Here is an 18,333-nt window from a genome sequence, read left to right on the forward strand (position 1 = left end):
ACGTGTTAGTCACCCATAAAAATACAAGCAGACTAACACGATGGTGGCCATATTTTTCTTCTTATTAATGCTTCTGTGAGACCCTTAAAGATGATGGGCTTGCCTGGGTTGTGAGCAGAAGAAGAATTTGACCCCTGGGATGGCTCCTGATACATTCATGGACAAGGTGAGACCTGGGATACGGAGCCCATTTCTCCAGCAGAAGCATCAGGAAATGAATCTTTCAGAAACGACAGGAAGAATTAGGAGGGTGACTTGGCCCTGGCTCACACACCATCTCCAACAAGAAAATATCTTGCTCCTGTTCCCATGCAGATTATACCTACGTTTCCACCATCAGCATCCACAGGCTCCCTGACAGAACGAGTTTGAGTGCTCTTCTCTCTGCAGCAGGCAAGGCACCCCGTGGCCTGTTCAACCCTTTCTGCTTAAATGACTTATGTCCTGGCCTTCATAATTCTGTCAAAGAAAATATACAGCCTTCATCTTTGTTATCTTTCATTGTGCCTAAAGAGGTCAGAAGTTCAGAGCAGTTCGTGTAGATAGCCTAGCTGAATGTAAATATGGCCATCAGTTTTGGTGCAAAAAGCCTGCGAGACAAAATTGACAGTCTTCTTCCCACAAGTTTTGTGTGTGCAAGCATGAAACTTGCCTTCCACTAGCATTTGTACTGTCATACAGTGTTAATGGAAAGCACAAATACACGAGAATGCAGCCAAAGCCGGTTCACAGGAAGAGTGGATGAATGTTTGTAGGAAATTCAATGCTTCTCTCATCAATCACTATTCACATTCCCCTCCTTGCCTGCAGGTAGAGGCACAGAGACTTATTGGATGGGATTCATCTTACCTAACTTTAGACATATATAGTGTGGATATCTCTATCTCAGCTTGTTGTCTAGGCTCTTGTGAATGTCAATAGAGAGAAGCAGGCAGTTCTAAGCCCAATTCATCTGACCTATTTTAGACACTTTCTCTAGGAAAAGATGAAGCTTTCCCTAAAAGTGCCTATAATTTCTCTCTAGTGACCTAAGGACAATTTAGGCCATTAAATCGGGTACACACCTGTACACTGCACTATCTACATGTGGTGAATGCCATCCATCTAGCACATTTGATAATATTTTTCCCACAGTCAGATGAGCTTAATGAGACCTTTTTGGCCCCAATAAAATACCCAATATTCTCCTTGGCTTTTCCCCCTCCCAAAAAGTGAAATCGGTTATATATGATGGTTATTGCTTCAGTCTAAACCTGTTTCCCTGACACAGGCAGAGGCAATTTTTCAGGTCAGGGTTTCCAGGCCAGCCTGCCCGGCAGCCCTGGGATGCAGGGAGCGCTGCCTCTGCTCACACCTGGACGCTCCACATCGCCCTTTCTCCCCGCTGCTCTCCATGCGCTTGCCTGCTGCCGTCTGCCTTCCTGAGCCAGTCTCAGGGCGCCTCTCTGCCTGTCTCTCTCCTGCTGAGGATTATGGTGCGTCAGCCCACACACTTCTGCTCAGGCTTTGGATAATGGCTTTTGCTGTTCCTGCTATCGCTATATGAGCGCCATTTAATTGCATCTTCCATTCAGCCTGAATGAAGGGTGAGTAGGACATCTATTTGCCTTGACCAGGCTTGTGATTGATGCAACCATTAATACTTTCCAGCGTAACACAATCTTCCCTCACCTCCCAAGGATGCTCTGTTGGCAACATGTCCCCGTGTAACTTTTTCAAGGGCAGACAGAAAGTGGTATAAGAGGCCAGAGATGGCAGTAGAAACGCCAGTGAGCCTCTGCCCCGTTGCTGAAGGGTTACCTCTTTCTAGCATCTGTCCCACCTTTCACTGCTGCCCTTGGCGTCAGCAGAAAAGGTGCTGTTTCCTTGCTCAGCAATCGTTTTTAGCGGACCACTGGCAACTTCTCTGTGCAGATCTGCCTGCAGTGTCCTAGGGTCATCTTGCCCCCTGGGAGAAAGCCAGGAGAGACACCTTCTGCTGTTAGGCCTATAATGAGCCTAACATTCTTTCAGGTAAAGCTGAGGAAAGTTATCTTCTCAACAGGGCTGTACTGAGCAATCACCCACCACTTGCCTTGACATGGTGAAGTTGCCAGGGATGGCAGTCCCTTTTCCATACCAGCAAAGTGCACTGGTGATTCTCACCCTGGTCAGACGCCATGCCACATGCTCTCCCCCAAGATGGGCAGGAGGAGCAACCCCCTCTCAAACCTAGCAATATGCTGTGTGTCTTTGGAGGCAACAATTACACCCAGAGAACAAAAAGCATAGCACAATAAAAAAATTACAGAGCTCCTCAGTAAATCAAGTCCCACTTGTATTATATTCATGGTGCCACATAACAGAATTTAAGCCATCCTTCAGGTTGCTGTAAGTCCTGGGGAAAAATACAGCAGCATGTAAGGAGGCAAGAAGGGAAGGAAGGGAGAGAGAAAGAGACTGTGACTGTAGCCATCAGGAGAGTAACCACAGGGCTGTCAAGGAGGATCTTGGGATCAGACCACTTTACTCCCTGTTATGCACAAATCCAGTCCTAGGGCCCCCAACAGAGCATATATAACTCTGTTTTTCTCTTTAACAGCCTCAGTAGAATTGGTTGCATTCAGAGATTTTCAGTTAAGGACCACCACAGAGTTACAGCAGTTTATACAAGCTGTAGGGTTGTTCTCCTAACACAACACACAAATGAGTGCAGTTCATAAATAGCGGACAAGCAGTCAAGACACAACTACCTGCAAATGTAGAGGTGCTGCAACAAGGTAAACTGAGCATGGCAATGACTACATAGGCAGAAGATATCCTACGCTATCGGAGTGCTGCTGGGGCAAAGCATGGCAACATGCAGATGTTGGCTGTAATATGGCCAAGATATCGTTCAAAACAGCAGGGGAGGCAAAAAACCTCCCGACATTTGCACACAGGGATTCAATGGTCTTACCTTCAGCGTGGAAACAATCTCATTACCGCTACACAGTCAACAAGCACTCCTATCAATAGGAACATATCTCAAATACCCTAAAGTGTCATTAGTCATTCAAGAATCAGCAATAGGTGGTAAGTAGGATTGGACAGTTACGTACCATTGCAGTCAGTGCCATTGACTGTGTAGGACAGGACAGAGACAAGCTTCCTTAATACATGTGCTTATTTTCTTGTTAGCGTTTGATTTCTGTCAAACGTCAATGCTGGTGATGGTATACATCTTCTGGCTTTGCTTTGGGATGCACTGCCCAGCGCTTTTTTCTCTGAGCACTGTGCTTTTTCCCCACGAACAAGCTGGAGTGTGAGTTAGCCTTTGCTATTGGACTGTTGCTGCCCCACCACAAGAAGATACCAGGATCAGGCCAAGTAGACTGGTCTGTGACTCATTGTCAGAGGCAGGACGAGTATCTGTCCTCGCTTGCCTCCTCCGTGGTCCTCAGTACCTCCGTTTTCTGCCACCTGCTTCCCACTACTTATTGCAAATGCTTACAGGTCTGTGCTGTATTATCTGGAGCAGCTCATGCTACTCTTTTGGACCCCTCCTGAGCATTACTATCCTCGATGACATGAGATGAGATTGGGAAACACTGAAAAATTTCTTTGTACAAAATATTTATTTTTAGTAGGAAATAACATAAAAAATAGACTAAATATTTTGAAAGCTTCTTAAAAATTATTAAAAGAGCTATAGGCCTAAGTGGAGTCCTTGCAGGAAAATAGCAAATACAATAGCAGTGGGAGACCCAAGGGAGATGAAGTTTTGAAACTTAGACAATAATTGTAAAACTATCAATCCTAGGATATAGAAAGATAATTTAGATACTGTAGAGCCTCATAGTGGCTTTCTGCTATTTCTGTCATAATTTTCTGCCATGTTATTTTCTGTCAAGCCTTACAATATTTCTATAATGACTAACCCATTTGTTTCCCCAAAACTTATCTTTGAAAATTATACACAAGGTCAGAGTTACACAACTGAACACTCCATTTATTATCAGGAACAAGAAAATCTGTCTGGGCCACATCACCAATTGTAGCTGTCCACCTAATAGGATGAAATAGGTTGCAGGGAGAGTAACTGAGCAGTAAAGAGAGGCACTGCAGGTGACAGAACAAGAGTGATAGGAGAAAGATCAGCAAAACTAAAAGCAAGAGAAGATATATCATTGGCAACAAAACCAAATCAAGCTAATGTCTTCTCAAAGCAAGATGGGTAAAATAGAGTGACTCAGTAAATGAGCTGAAGTCATTTGACAAAAGATCTATATAGCAGATCACTTTATTCATAAAAGGATCTGACTGACATCCTTTGCGACTGAAGTTTATTCCAATACATGAGGATTGTCAAAGTGACAAAGGTAAAATTCTGCCTATCTAGTAAATACTTTCATTCCTAAAATGTGCTGATACTGCAGACTGTAACTTTTATCCTCAGTGCTTTCCCACAAGTTTGTGCTGCATCTTCCAGTCTGGGGCGAAGAAGCATCGCCAAAGCCAGCCGAACCATTTACTGGAGCTTGTTGCAAAATTGAGCTCAGCTCTGAGACCTCAAGTCATGAGACAGTCCCACTGAAGTTGACAAGAATCACATTGTTGAAATACCAGAATTTTCTGCAGGTCATAAATTCTGCCTTTTGATGAACCATACCAGTGGGGTTCATTGGCTCGTACCCAGGGCTGGATAGCATACATAGAAAACCAAAAAAAGTTGGTGCCTTGTGAAAGCAGCAATGGTGAAAATGCGATGAAGGACATGCTTCAGGGCTCATTTCAGTGATGTGATGCGCTATGAATCTCATCTCAGCAGAGGGTCTGTCTTCAGAAGGGGGATAATCAATAAATCATGTGCCAATTGTATTTATTTGATGTGTCAACTTGTACTCCACTCTGGAGTGCCCAGGCCAGCGCTGAGGGCTGGTGGTCTTTGCTGCATCTCTCATGTTCCCAATGGTGAGTTAGAGTTCGCTGTTTGGTGCTCACAGCAGCTCAGAGAGATGCAGCTCCATCGCTTCCTTTCAGAGGAAGAGGGGAACTGGAAGGAAAGCAGCAATGGAAAATCCCACACGCGGGACGCAGGGGTCCATGAAACGCCAGCACGGGGTGTAGTGTGCTGCTTGCCAGGGACAAATTAAGGAAGTCATGCCCCAGTGCCCAAGGAAAATGGTCAGGGTCTCGGGCTGGGGGTCTCCTGGAGCTGTTGGTTAGCTCTGTTCAATGGTCTGAAACCCTGAAGCCATTACTGACAGTGCAGTGCTGGTACTTTTGGTTGGTATGTGGCAGGTGCAGGGGCAGAGCGGGAGATCCAGGCATCTTAGAGCATATCCAGAAATAAGAACTGTGCTGTTGTGAGATTTCTTCACCTTGTACTGATGAATTATGTTATTAACGACGTGATACAAGGTACACTGAAGTCTAGGGGAGACTTAGTGCTGTACTCAGTGTGCTTTGGATTGAGCTTTAACATCCTGGTTACTAATTCACAGTTATCACATTCCCCTTCCACATCAAACACACGCTAACATCAGCCCATATTGCCTGCAACGGCCCGCTGCCCCTGCCGCCCCCCCGAGCTCGCAGCGGCGGGGCTGTGGGGCTGCTCCCCTGCCTGCTGCAGGTGCAACCCATTTCTCCTCCGAGCACCTGGAAAAATTCACGCCGTCTCCGTGCAGTTTGAAACAGCAGCAGATCAACCAGAAAACCAGCAGGGCTTGGAAATAGCTTTCTGCAAATTTCAGAGGCCTGAGAGATTTTTTTGTTTTAAAAAAGAGAAAGCAAGTGAAATAAGCCTAAGAGAGACTTACCTTGCATTTAGACCTGGATTATGGTTTGTGCTGTTTTTCCTCTCCATTCTCCTGCACACATATGGTGACAGGGGGGAAAGGGGGGCCGGGGGGTGGGAGAATAAGAGTTGTAAGAAGTGTAATTGATGGCAAAAGAGGTCCAAATGTGTGCACCAGATCCAGACACTCTCCAAAATGTAATCCTTGTTTGTCTATATGATGGGAATAATAGCCTTCCTCACAGGGGTACTGGGAAGATCAATAAATAGTTAATGTTGGGCTAGGGAAATGCACGATGCCTGCAGTGTAAATCAGAAGTAACCTATTGAAATGCATGTAGTTACATATGGATAGACCCAATGTAAAAGTGAGCAGATGCAATTTCCTAAAATAACAGTTCTAGTTACCCTGTAAACATTTGCTCCTGGGGCGGGGGCGCAGAGAGTGGACTTCAGACAAGAGTCTGTGCTGGTGTAAATCTGCATCATTTCATTGACACCGCTGGAAATACATCAGTTTAAACAAGAGCAGGCTCCAGCCTCTGACATCTGCCGGTCACACATCCTTTAACCACACCTGTAACTTTCCCTTTGCACAGTCTGCCAATTCAGGCTTGGAAAATCTACATTTTGGAGTCCCCAGTATCTCATCAGTGCTGTATTTTCAACAAATTAGAATAGGCAACACAAATGCGGGGGTTCGTTTCTAAATGTTCATGTATTTTTCAGCTCACATGTCCACAAGGTCTCATACTAAGTATTGCAAAGTTATCCGGGAGAAAATACCAGCTCCCTACCCACGAGGCCAGATTCTTCAAAGGAAAGCACGTACAGCTTTGGTGCAGACACCTCTCGCCCTCTATCTGAAGTATGTCCGTGACGCTCTGTACCAGCCCATAATATTAGAGAATAATATAGCAATTTCTGTGGCGCAATAAATTTTAGTCAAGAAATCAAATGCTAAGGGATAGTAATTAAACTGGAGCAGCTGTGAAGGGTGCTCAGTGGAGATGAGGTGTGAAGGCAGTGTTTCGCTTGGGGCCAGCCAGCAGGGCTGAGCGCATCCTCTGGGTGTTCACGGGGAGGCAGGTTAGGGCCCACAAAAGGCATTTTTGCCACAAGCAGGCCAGTCTCTAAGGAGATAAAGGAGCAAAAATTCCTGTGAATCCAAGGTGAGCCAAAGGAGTGCTGTAAAAGGGGGATAAGGAGAATACAAACAAATTGCAGTTTCCTGGTCCGGGCAGAGCCGGTGAGCGTTCAGGCCCTGTGCCCGGGTCAGCCCCCACAGCCTGGAAACGTGATTAACCCCCACGGATCTTCTAAGGGAAGAGAGAGGAGCAATTTCCAGTGGGCTTCTCCTCCTCCCCTTTTGTCCGAGCGGGAATTTGCCTGTATGTATTCCCTCGGGGAGTGGCAAAGGGGAGGTTTGCACACGTGAGTGCGGAGATATGGATTTGAGCTGTTGTGATCTCCTGCAAGGAGAGCAAGGCTGCATATTTTGCTTGCCAGCTCTGTAGGCTGCTGTTTGATTTTGTCTCTCCTGCTCAGGCGTGTGCACTCTGAGGGGAGTCTGGGAAGCAGGTATCAAATAACTTGAAGGCCTTTTCCACAAAAGTTGCCTGTAGTGAAACCTCCATCAATCTTATGCGTGAAAAGTGAGATTGCATTTACGGACGTCAGCCCCTCACCTGCTAATGTCCGTCTTTCCCTGCCATGCCATTGTGTTTGCTCTCTGACCGAGTGTGACTCCTGCTCGGGTAACCTGAGGTATGAGGAGGATGAAGAAGAGTGAGAAGGTGAACCCAAACTCGCCTAAAGTATGGGCCAAGGGGCCCAACCTGGGCAAAGCGCCAGCATCGCTCCACGCTGGGGCTGGCCCTGGAGCCAGGGTGAGGTGGCCTGTTGCTCCTCAGCTGAGGAAGAGTGTGGCCACCAGCAGCAAAAGTTTCCCACCATCACAGCTGTGACGGAGCTTAAAGGTACCACCTTGGAGGCCGGGGAGAAAGAGCAGCCTCTCGCTCACTCGCTTGCCTCTCTGCAGAGAGCGATAAGCCAGATTGCTTTTTTGTGATGTGGACATCTGTCCGCTGGGAGCTGTCTTGCGACCGCACTAATTTCATGTAAGGCTCTGAACCGCCATCAGCCAGGAACAACTTTCAATCACTGCTGACCTGGGTTGCGTTTGGACTGGCAACTAGGAGGTGGAAAGCAGTCTATGTCCCTTCCCCGATTCAAATCTTTGGAGCTATCCAGTCCCTCACGGGGCTCGGAAGTTCATAAAACACACGTCTATTAAAACATGCACAGGTTTGCACTCACACAGATAAGCGCGCAGTCGGAAAGTGTGCCCTTTTCTTGATTGACTCTGAAAAGAAGTTGTTTCTCTGGCCCAGTAGAAATCAAGGAATCGCAGTTACAAGCAGTGTTTACGTGCACATCAAACGCCTGCTAATGGTAGGGAAAAGATCCGAAGGGAACCAGCAGAGGTTTTTAGCTAAGACGAACTGGTCGGATAAGCAGGGATCTGCCAGCTTTCCTGGAGGAAAAGGAGATGGAAGGCAGAGAGTGGGAGTCGAGGTGTGCATGCCGGGTAGGGAGAGGAAGAAAAGCCTGGCACATTCGCCAGTAGCAAATTGGGCTCCCGCATGGGCTAATTCCTGCTTCACCACAGACTGCTAACACAGCTTGGATAAAAAGGGAAAAAGGGAGAAGAAAATCTATGCAGGAGGCTGCAAGAGCACATAGAGTCTGTTCTGAGCTCCTTCCACAGGCAGACAGAAATCAATAAATCAATAGGAAATGTTCGCTGGCTGTAAAATGGGTAGAGAAGCCAGTGTCAACCTGCTTTAAGATGGATGGACAGTAGGTTTGCAGTTTGCAGAAAGGCTAGAGGTGACTATCACCTTGAGATGGGATCAGCGGCCAGCAGCCCAGCAAGGCTTTGAACCTCGAGTTTATGATTAAGGGCTGGGGCACGGATTGAAATACTCCTGTGTCCCCTGCGCGGTCCTCCCCGGACTTTGCTGGCTCTCCTCCTCAGCAGCACCGGTGCGCTGGCAGCCGGGGCCCGACAGCTGCCGGCGCTGGCCCTGCTGTGCCACTTCATTGAAGTCGAGGCTACAGAAGACTGAATAAAAATTGACTAGATGCCTGGTGGTAGCAAGGATTGATTGAAGACGGGCAGGGGTTTTCTACCCCACGGTTGGATTTTTTCCTTTCTATGAAGGATTTGACATAATGTAGGTAACAGTTCCTATTTGGAGTATCGTACCTTCGTTCTCTCCCTAATGAGACAAGCGCAAGGACAAGAAGCAGTGCCAAAGATGCTTAGGGAAAGCTGGCATGAGTGGCATCTTTCTTTTCTTACAGAGGCAAAGTATTTGCAAGGGGTGGGACAGCTGTACTTGCAGCAGGCTCGCTGTGTGTCTCCGTGAGCCCATTCAGACGGTGGCCACTCTTCAATTGCTATTTTTCAAACGCAGAGGTGAGCTTCACCGCGGTGTGGCTCCTGCAGAGACAGACAAGCAATCTGGCTTCAGGCTTCCCCACTTCCACAGCCTCCCCTCCAGGACTTGCGTTTCTTTCAGTCTCCATGAACTGCTGCTTGTCCTGTTCTTTGAGGATAGATGGGCCCTCTTAACCTCTTGTAACCAAGACTCTCTCTCGTAGCCCTCAGAAGCAATAGATTTGGGGCCTGCTTCTTGCTCTAGCCAAACAGGACTCTGCAATGCCTTGATTGCTGCACATGTGTTAGGCATTACTATTGCTGATGTACAGGTCTGCTGAAAGGTGTGCCTGCCGCCAGGCTGCCGCGGGGAGGCTGCCACGCTGGCCACTGCCTTAAGCAACGCAGCGCGGGGGCATTTCTGCCCAAAGTTAGTTAGCGCCGGACAAGATTGCTTCCTTTCCCTTATCAGCAGGTTTTCCAAGACAGCATTCAGCTTCATGCAGCATACGCAGGTGAAGTAGAAAGGGTAGAAAGAGTCCTGATTTCTTTACTTGCATTCGGCAGCTTAAGTTCTGGCACTACAGTATTGACAACTACATGTGCATCTTGAAGAACTGTAGGTGCATATTGAAGTAGTATGCTCTGGTGTTAATAGTCTGACTTCAAGGAACTGCACCCAAGAAGTCTAAAATTTAGTTTATAAGGCTTTTCTTTCATTCATTCTGGTAGGCCAACAGTCTGATCACTTTTAAATAGAATTTAGGCAAGAAAATACCAAGTTTTAGTATATGCACTATAATAGAATAGAAATTGAAGTCTAATCTGGTGAAATGGGACCTGGTATATTCTTTAAATTCTCCCCTAAAGTTACATGTAGTCACATTTTTCGTAATGCTGGTTAAGTAATCAAGAATTCAGTTTTCTGGAGTGTTTTCTGGATCTTTATTTCACTCAGACTTACTGTCTTACAGGGAAACTCCCATTGGTAAACTTGCCCAGGTCTCTGAAGTCTGACAGTAATCTGGAAATGGGCACTCAGAGTGCAAGAAATGCTGTAGCAAGTGGCTCTGGAAAAAGTCACAGAGATACTGTTTTAGGAGATCGCCAGGGGCTGAAATGGGGCTTGCTTTGCACAGCAAAAACTAACTGTGAAGGGATTTTGTCTCCTTGCCTACATGGGGAAAAAAAAAAAGAAATTCTGGAAAAGCAATATTATAGCTTTGGACTTCAATATCTGTCATCTTAGGCTGTATTGACTGGTAAAGTCTTCATCACAGAGCCTTACTTTTGAGGAGAGACTAGGAGCATCCCCACACCGGACAAAAGAAAGGGGAAAGACTGTGAAGAGCCAGGTGCTCCGGCACTACCCCCTGCTACGGGGGGCCGAGCTGGCTCCACAAATGCTTAGGAGAATATGTTTAGGGGAAGGAGAATATGTTTATGGGAAGCTACCTGTATGCCACGCACAGAAGCACAGCTTGGAATTTGGTGTCCAAAAAGGCAGACCTAGATGCACTAGCTATGGTTATTAAAGAATGATCAAAATAAAACCCCCTCATCTTGTTAGTACAGTGAAATAATTTTAAAAAGAGCTAAAATAAAAAGCAATAAAGTAAATTAGCTAATATATAGTGCTTACAGTGGTGAAAGGAAAGAAGGTTTACTCTCCTCTAATTTCCTGTTAATTTTCAGATTTAGGCTCTGTGATTCACTGCAAAATACCCACTTGCCTTAAGAAATATAAGAAATGAGAAGATATTTTAAGGGAAAAAATTCTGCTTAATCTCTCCCGGATGGCCCAGTGCTGCTGTCAAAGTTGGTGATGACCAAGGTGTGGACACTATTGGAGCTTGAAACAAGCCTTGTCAATACTTAGCTGTTGCAGCAAAGAGAGGGTTACCCAGATGAACCTCTGGAGAAATCATTTGCAAGATTTGGAGTATGATCAAACCCCACGGAAGTTAATGGGAGCTTTAGCTTTGAATGGACTTTGACTCGGTCTCTTCAGATTAAAATCCCTGGGTTGTCCTTTTTTACTACTCATGTATTAGTGCCTAGAACAACAGATACACTTTATTGCAAATGTATTTTATGCTTATGGACTGGGTACATCAGTGATGAGAAAAGCCAGAATTTTCCATTTGAACACCCTCCCTTTTCCGCCGCCAGCGTACGGTGCAATCCACATAGACGCTTCAATACCGATCCCATTTGTCTGGAACAACAGAAGATGCGTCAGCAATTAGTGATACCTTAGTCAACCACTGAACTTCAGAGTCCTTCATTTTACATGAGCTCCTTCTGTACTCCCCACAAACACTTGGATATTATATTGAGAAACAGAGCAGGTTTTGTTAAAAAACCCTGTATTTGGTGAAGCGGATCATGACACAGATTATATGCATATTGCTAGGATCTGATATCAGTTTGGGGTTGGTTTTTTTTTTCAAATATGCCCATTTCTACCAAAACTTTCTGAAAAAAGTCAGCTGCAGCCAGTTATGAGAACCAATATACAGAAATAGAAATGTAGACCTCTGCAGTTAAACTTTTTAGCAAAGTTACAAACTGTGGAATAAAGGCTCTTCTAGGAGACATGGCAAGCACCTTAAAGCTCAGGTGCAACTGTTAGGAGACACATACACCTGCTCAGGCAGCATAAAATAAGCAGAGGCTTAATGAGGGTTTTTCAGCCCAAGCACATTGCCTAGGTCTAACCTAGTTCAGATCAGCTGGCAGCAGTCGTTTCTAAGGTAAGGAGAATTTTCTCTCTCTTTCAAGCACTGCATGATTGTTTTGTAGATTTTTTAGTTCATCTGTGGCAGAGTGGAGGACTTGTAATGAAAAATTCATTAAATTAGTTACTTTTGTTCTGTTTTCAAATCGCTTGGAAATAGATGTTGACTTTGATTGATTTGTTTGTGGCTTGAAGTGGTGCTATGCTCTCCGTGCAAACACAGTTTATCCTGTAGTAGGCTTTACTACATATCTTCACTGCATCTGCTGTCCTTGTTATTAATGATGCTTGGTGAAATCACAGTGCAAACTGTAGAGCATACTTTCTGGGTGACCCACAAGAATTTCGGTTCCATAGGTGCTTTTTAAAGCAAGATATTTAATTTATAGGAAACTGAAAGACCCAATTTCAACAGAAGTTATTCAAATAACTAGTAGCAGACCCTTGCTTTTGCTGTGCTATACTCACTCAGACATGAGAGTTCCTCAGGTTTAGCAGTAATATTTGCAGATTTAGACACTGATCTTGAAATGAGCCAGTTAAGTAGAGCACCACTGGGAGTAAATAGTCCCATGTCAGTGTTGGAGTCCACCTGCAAAATCTCATTAGAAGGTGAGGGCCTTAATTTTTCTGTTTATTAAAAAGTAGCTGCAAATCCCACAATATTTTAGGGCACCTTTTGTCTCAATTTGATTAAAGTCTGCTTATCTTTATATTTTTTTATTTTATTTTATTTAGAAAATCCTTGTTATTTTTAAGTTAAGAAATCAGAGACAGTGGAATGCCTTTCACTAACCCCTCTTTCATAAATCTCATCAGGAAATTAGTTTTTCTCCCCAAACATTAAGAAATATTGAAGTGAAAACTGGGGAGGTTATTTAAAATTATTGTTTACATTTTGCAGATTCTTTTTTCAAATGCTATCAATATTTTCAGTAAAACTCAAGTTCTGTCAAACACTTCCACTCTGTTTGAAAAAAAAAGCACTCTTTTCAATACCAGAAACAATTCCTGAAACATTTCAGTTGCTGGTTTTATTTTAGTATATAAATAATCAGGAGGAAAGGAAGTAGTTTCCTAGCAAAAGCAATGGGTTGGCATACAGTTATCCAGAGTATAACAAGAAGGCTTAATCTTTCTTTCCTCACCTGCTGCGGTCCCACACCAGCCTCCTACAAACGGCAAACCACCCCATTTCTCTTAACCAGCTGCTCTCCTTCTATTGTTGGTTTTCATGTTTTCATTTTTCCTGTTATTTTATTAGCGTGTGGTGCCTAGAAGTCCAGAAAAGGATTTGTTGTGCTAGGATCCCACATGATATTTCTCCCTGCTTAACGTGAGAAAACCAAGGCACATCACTAATTGTGCGGCAGCGGGGGGCATCCCCGATGCACGCCTCGCCGGCGCTTTCAAAATCAAGCCAGGAGTTGCTCAGGCTGAGACAACGGTTTCCTTTTGAGATTACTCAGCTCCATAATGGGTGTCAATAATTTCCCTCTCCAGCTTCTCCTGCAAGATTAATTGGTTTAGTACCTGAGCCCCTGTAAATAGCAGGTCCAAAGTATTACACTAGAGCCTAAGGCTGGCTCTGCATTTCGCATGGGGAGAGCCCGCTTCCCACAGCCCCGTGCCAGGGTGGGCAGCACCCACCGCAGCGTGTCGGAGCCGGCCCGATGGCTTGCTATTGCTAGAGCTGTATTTGGAAAGCAACAACATTGCAGCTCACGCCGCCCTTGCCCAGGTCTGTGCTGTGCGTACGCGTCTTGTAGGCAGAAGCGGGAAACTGGCCGAACGCTGATGTAATCATAAAAACCGTGATCTTATCAGGGTATATCTTGCTGATAAGGACCTACTTTTGACTTACAAATGGTTTGGCGCTGCTGGTAACACAAAAGCCAGAAATATAGCAGCGTTTCCGCACAATGGAGGTGCCATGCTTGTGGCTAATAACATTTAATGCTTAGACAAGCAGACAGCAGCGCAACAACTCTCCCCTCCTCATTTCCCTCCGCCTCCCCTCCCCCTGACCCCTCCTGCCACTTGCTGACGCCATTTGCCTGGGACTGGAGGTGTCTGTGAGCTCTGAAAATTGGATCACAGGGACAGCTCTTTGCTGGCCCTGGTCACGCTGACGGCAAGACTCGATCGATCAATACTCTGTGTGACACTTTCAGAATTCATTGGAAATGATGTCCTTTTCGAATGACACCCACGTTTTATCGAGGGCAGCTCCAACAGAAAAGCGCCAAGTGTGTTTTTGCAAGATATGTTTTGTTAGTAGTAAACTTCACTCTATTTGTAAGGTTCTCTGTATTTGGGATTTCTCCATCCCTCCCTTCAACCTCCCTTTTGAAGAGGGCAGAGATTTAATCTTTAAAGGTAGCTTTGTAGGCTGACATTTAGAGTGTGAGCCGTTCCTAAGTCTGATGTTTATTATGACATATGGCCTCTTCATGTAAAAAATGGTAAGCTTTGGGGGAGAATTTAAAAAGTAGCCTGAGGCTCATAGCACACAGCTAAAAACTGATTCACAATTTTATCCAAAATATTATGACCGCTGGGTAAAACTATTGCTCCTCTATGGATTCCCATGAAACTACTTGGCGCTGCTATCTCAGAGCCAGTTCCTGTGGGTGGGACTACACGGGTCATTCAAACCAACTCTTCGGAGCCATTAATTGCTCATGTTGACAGGCAGCAAAGAAGAATGGCACTTGCAGCTGGAGGCTTCAGGGGTGAGATATGTAGAGAAGGAGAAATGGGGAAATTGTTGGGAATCTGTTTTGAAGGACTCGGAGAGATAGGTAACCTTTCCGTTGAATGTCAATATCGAAAAGGAAGCTTTAGCCCTTATATTTTGTGACTCCAAAGTAAATAGCTCTGGTTGCTAGAGGGGTTCAAATGCTGCATATCTGGCATCCTTTGGGGACTGCACAGCTGGGACTTGGAGGATCCAGACTGGGTTTCAATTCTGCCCTTATCAAAACTAAAGCCAGATGTATCATTTGGACCTAGACTCAAACCCATCCAAAATGCACAGGATGTTCAGCCTCGATCAGCTCGGTGAGAAAAAAGGGAAAAGCCATTTCCCAAAATACAGTCCTGTGTAACTTGGGATTTACAACATTCGTTGTGCTGCATGGTGTCTACAGCGTGGCGAGTCTGCGACCAGTTTAGCATGTGGGTAGTCCCAAAAAGAAGTGGAAAAAAAACAAGGCATCGTTTGTGGGCTTGAGACACGTCCACGGAGTACAGGTGGGGAAGCTCATGGCACAAAAGCAGTTAATGTGGGAAGATTCTTTCAACTATGTTTTTGTGTTTTCACTCTGTGCACGTGTCAGGCAGAAGATCTCGCTGTGCACTTCACGTTTGTGGCACTCTAATGCATGGGTTTCGCCTAACTCTGGGGTAAAATCTTTCATGCACTGTAACTGGTGCACCACCGCCAGTCCTGCACTGGCTCTCTGCTACAGCGAATGTCACCAAAGCGAAAATAAATGTTGCAAGGTCCAAAAGTTGGTGATAGCGGGAAAGAGAATATCAGAGGTGGACTATGGACTTATTAATCTGTTCGTCTGGTTGTCAGGAAACATCAAAACTGTCATAAATTATTAGATAGCAGTTTATAGGGAAGTTTTCAGTTGCTAATCCTGCCCTTGTAATAACACCTAATAGTTTCATTTACTTTGTTCTTAAGGAATGTGACCTGGCAAATTGCACCACTACTCTCCTGAATTATAACATGAGGCTTGAATGGGAGAAACTAGGTACAGAGACCAGAGTGGCTACTGCCTGAATTTAAAAGTTAATTCCTGTAGCTTTGTATGTGGAAGCAACACAGCTTACTGGAAAATGTATCATCTCAGCCCTGCACAAGGGGACAGCACACTTTTACCTCTGGCGATCTCCAAACAACTTTTGCTGTTAGAGACCACAACAAATATTTGCAGAGTGGAGACTTGTGAAATATTAGAGCTTTTTCTCAAGAAAAAAATAGTTCTGTTGCGACTGAAACTTGTGCATCTCCCTTATTTGGATGCTCTGTTTCTGGTATGAGTTCCTTACTCATTTTGCCTTGGTTGATTTCTTACCAAGTTAACTTAAAGCAATCTAAAACCCTGAAAAATAAAGGCATATGTGTATTTTCATGTCAGGAGTGTGTACTGCAAATTGGTTTCTGAACCAGTGCTAAATTCCAGAGACTAAAATTCTCCTTATAGACAAATGATACTTCCCTGTGCGAACACTTGGGATGGAAGTTCTGTTGGACTCCAATTTTGCAACACCTTGCCAAAGACCTGGTGGGAAAATTGGTAGGGTGGGATGATTGTACTGTGGCCTCAGTATTAGAGTAGGCTGTCAGAGTTACAGGTTTATAGTCAAACTTTTCTTTATAGAGAATTAAGAGTGATCTGTGGTATTTCTCTCTAATTGCTCAAATGGTCTGAATACTGGTCATGGAGGCACCTGATACCCTAGCCTTTTATGAGGGGATTAATGAGCTTAAGTCTACAAAGGTCCCAAATGGGCTATAAAAACATGGGAGAGAGAGAGAAAGCATCTCACAAGCATCCTGAAACCTCCAGCTCACACATAATTGTTGGCCACGAGGCACCACGGTGTTTGTGGGAAACGAATGAGCTTTGCTACTATTCTGGCATCAATTTTTCACTAATCCTCCTTTATGGTTTTCTCATAATGTTCTTCCACCTGAACCATTCCTAAACTGCAAACAAGTACTTACTCTGTGACAGACTGATTTGATAATGGTGCTCATCGCTGTCTCAGGTGATCGGTTTGTGAGAAAGTTGGGTCCGATTTTGTGAGTCTCTGAGCTTTTAATCCAGGAGTATCAATGGTACCCCAAATCAAATAGAGCAAAGACAACGCTGAGTAGGGTAATGACATGACATTGAAGATGCTTTTGTACTCAGAGCCTTTTAAAAATATCCAGGAGTCTTGGAAGAGTCTGGTTTCTCAAGACAAGCTGGAGTATACGGACATGTTCCGTCCCTTCCACCCCCCCAACAGCATGGCCATCACTTCTCATATGTAAGGATAGCATCAGAAATTTCATTCCCAACCTACGTCTGATGAAGCAACAGAAGAAATATCCTAGTTCAGTCAGGTTTTCTTAAAATAGACATATAAGAATGCCACATTTTGATGCCAAACTGTTTAATTTCATAAAAAATAATGAATTTGGTGCAAGGCTGAGGTGAACAGGAGCACACAGAGATACTGTTGTGGTCCCTGATTCGGAGCAGACTGAGAGATGGGCTCAAAGGAGCGCTGTGGATCTGCAACTCCTATTGACTTCAGCTTCTATTGAAATCAAGAGCAGTTTTACTATTAGCTTAAACAGATTCAAGGGAAGGTTCATCATAACCAAACAGGTTCTGCAGATACTTTATCATGACAGCTATATGCATTTTACGTATTTTTAAGTATTTAGATGCTTACATGCACTAGAATCCTTAAAAGCTCGAAAAAGATACTCTCAGTGAAAAAATACCTTAAATGTCTCAATGGTGTGTCCTGTATAACTGACCAAAATATTGTCAGAGAGGTGAAGCTTTTAGCCTTAAAGTGCAAGGAATCTTTTAGTCCTGCTGAGGTTTAATGAGTTGGGATTCTAAGCTGATTCAGCTCTTAAACAGTCTGATCATTAGTGCTGTATCATCTGTCACCTTTGGGTGATAATTAGAAAAAGAAAGTCAATAACAATAGTACATAACACTACTTTACCAAGATTTAAACAAGTTGTAATATTGTTGAACATCTATTGATGAGTCCAAATGTGCCACAGGCTATTGAGCACAAAGAGTGCTTTGATGTGATGTTTTCCATTATTAATTTGATGTGGTGGAGTTTGTAGAAGTGAGAACATTTGTTTTGATTTTATTACACGTGGGAAGAGACTGAGTTACTTTACATATTTGTTTTCTTTTTTTCCTATTGTGTATTCCACTAAAGCCTTTGAGAAACAAGCACAGAAGGGAAAAAATAGGAAAATGAGTGTTCTGACTTGGTTAATAACATCAGACTGTTTGTTTACCGTATCTCTGATTTGTTTTGGGTTTTTATTGATTTATTTGACCTCCAAAATATACATCCTATATGTGTGCTAGCAGCCCCTAGATGACAGGGAAAAATTCAGGCGGAACTGTTTTTCCCCAGAATAGAACAAGATCTCAGGAACTCACCACAGTGATACAAACATGGGTCAGGATTCATTACTGCATTACCTTAGCAATCCGGATATTGGGCCTGATTTGTATGAGATACCCCAGTAATGCGGTGGTCAGTTATTGCTCCTTATTGACCACTTCCTCATCTGCCTGTTGGTTCTTCCTTTGGGTGATTAAACTCGTTTGTGAAGAGCAC

General features: G+C 44.4%; 2 long non-coding RNA genes across 2 annotated transcripts in view; one reads left to right on the forward strand and one right to left on the reverse strand.

Moving 5' to 3' along the window:
- Positions 1-18,333, forward strand: part of LOC142603495 (uncharacterized) — a 121,195-nt gene that overhangs the window by 33,669 nt on the left and 69,193 nt on the right. The gene's annotated exons all lie outside the window — the stretch shown is intronic.
- LOC142603570 (uncharacterized) lies at positions 11,328-16,853 on the reverse strand. The gene is made up of 3 exons (XR_012837514.1): positions 16,691-16,853; positions 12,415-12,547; positions 11,328-11,424 (listed from the first exon to the last, which is right to left on the reverse strand). It is a non-coding gene; the product is annotated as an uncharacterized LOC142603570 (long non-coding RNA).

The sequence above is a fragment of the Balearica regulorum genome, chromosome 12 (genome assembly GCF_011004875.1).
Source record: "Balearica regulorum gibbericeps isolate bBalReg1 chromosome 12, bBalReg1.pri, whole genome shotgun sequence".
Taxonomy (NCBI): domain Eukaryota; kingdom Metazoa; phylum Chordata; class Aves; order Gruiformes; family Gruidae; genus Balearica; species Balearica regulorum.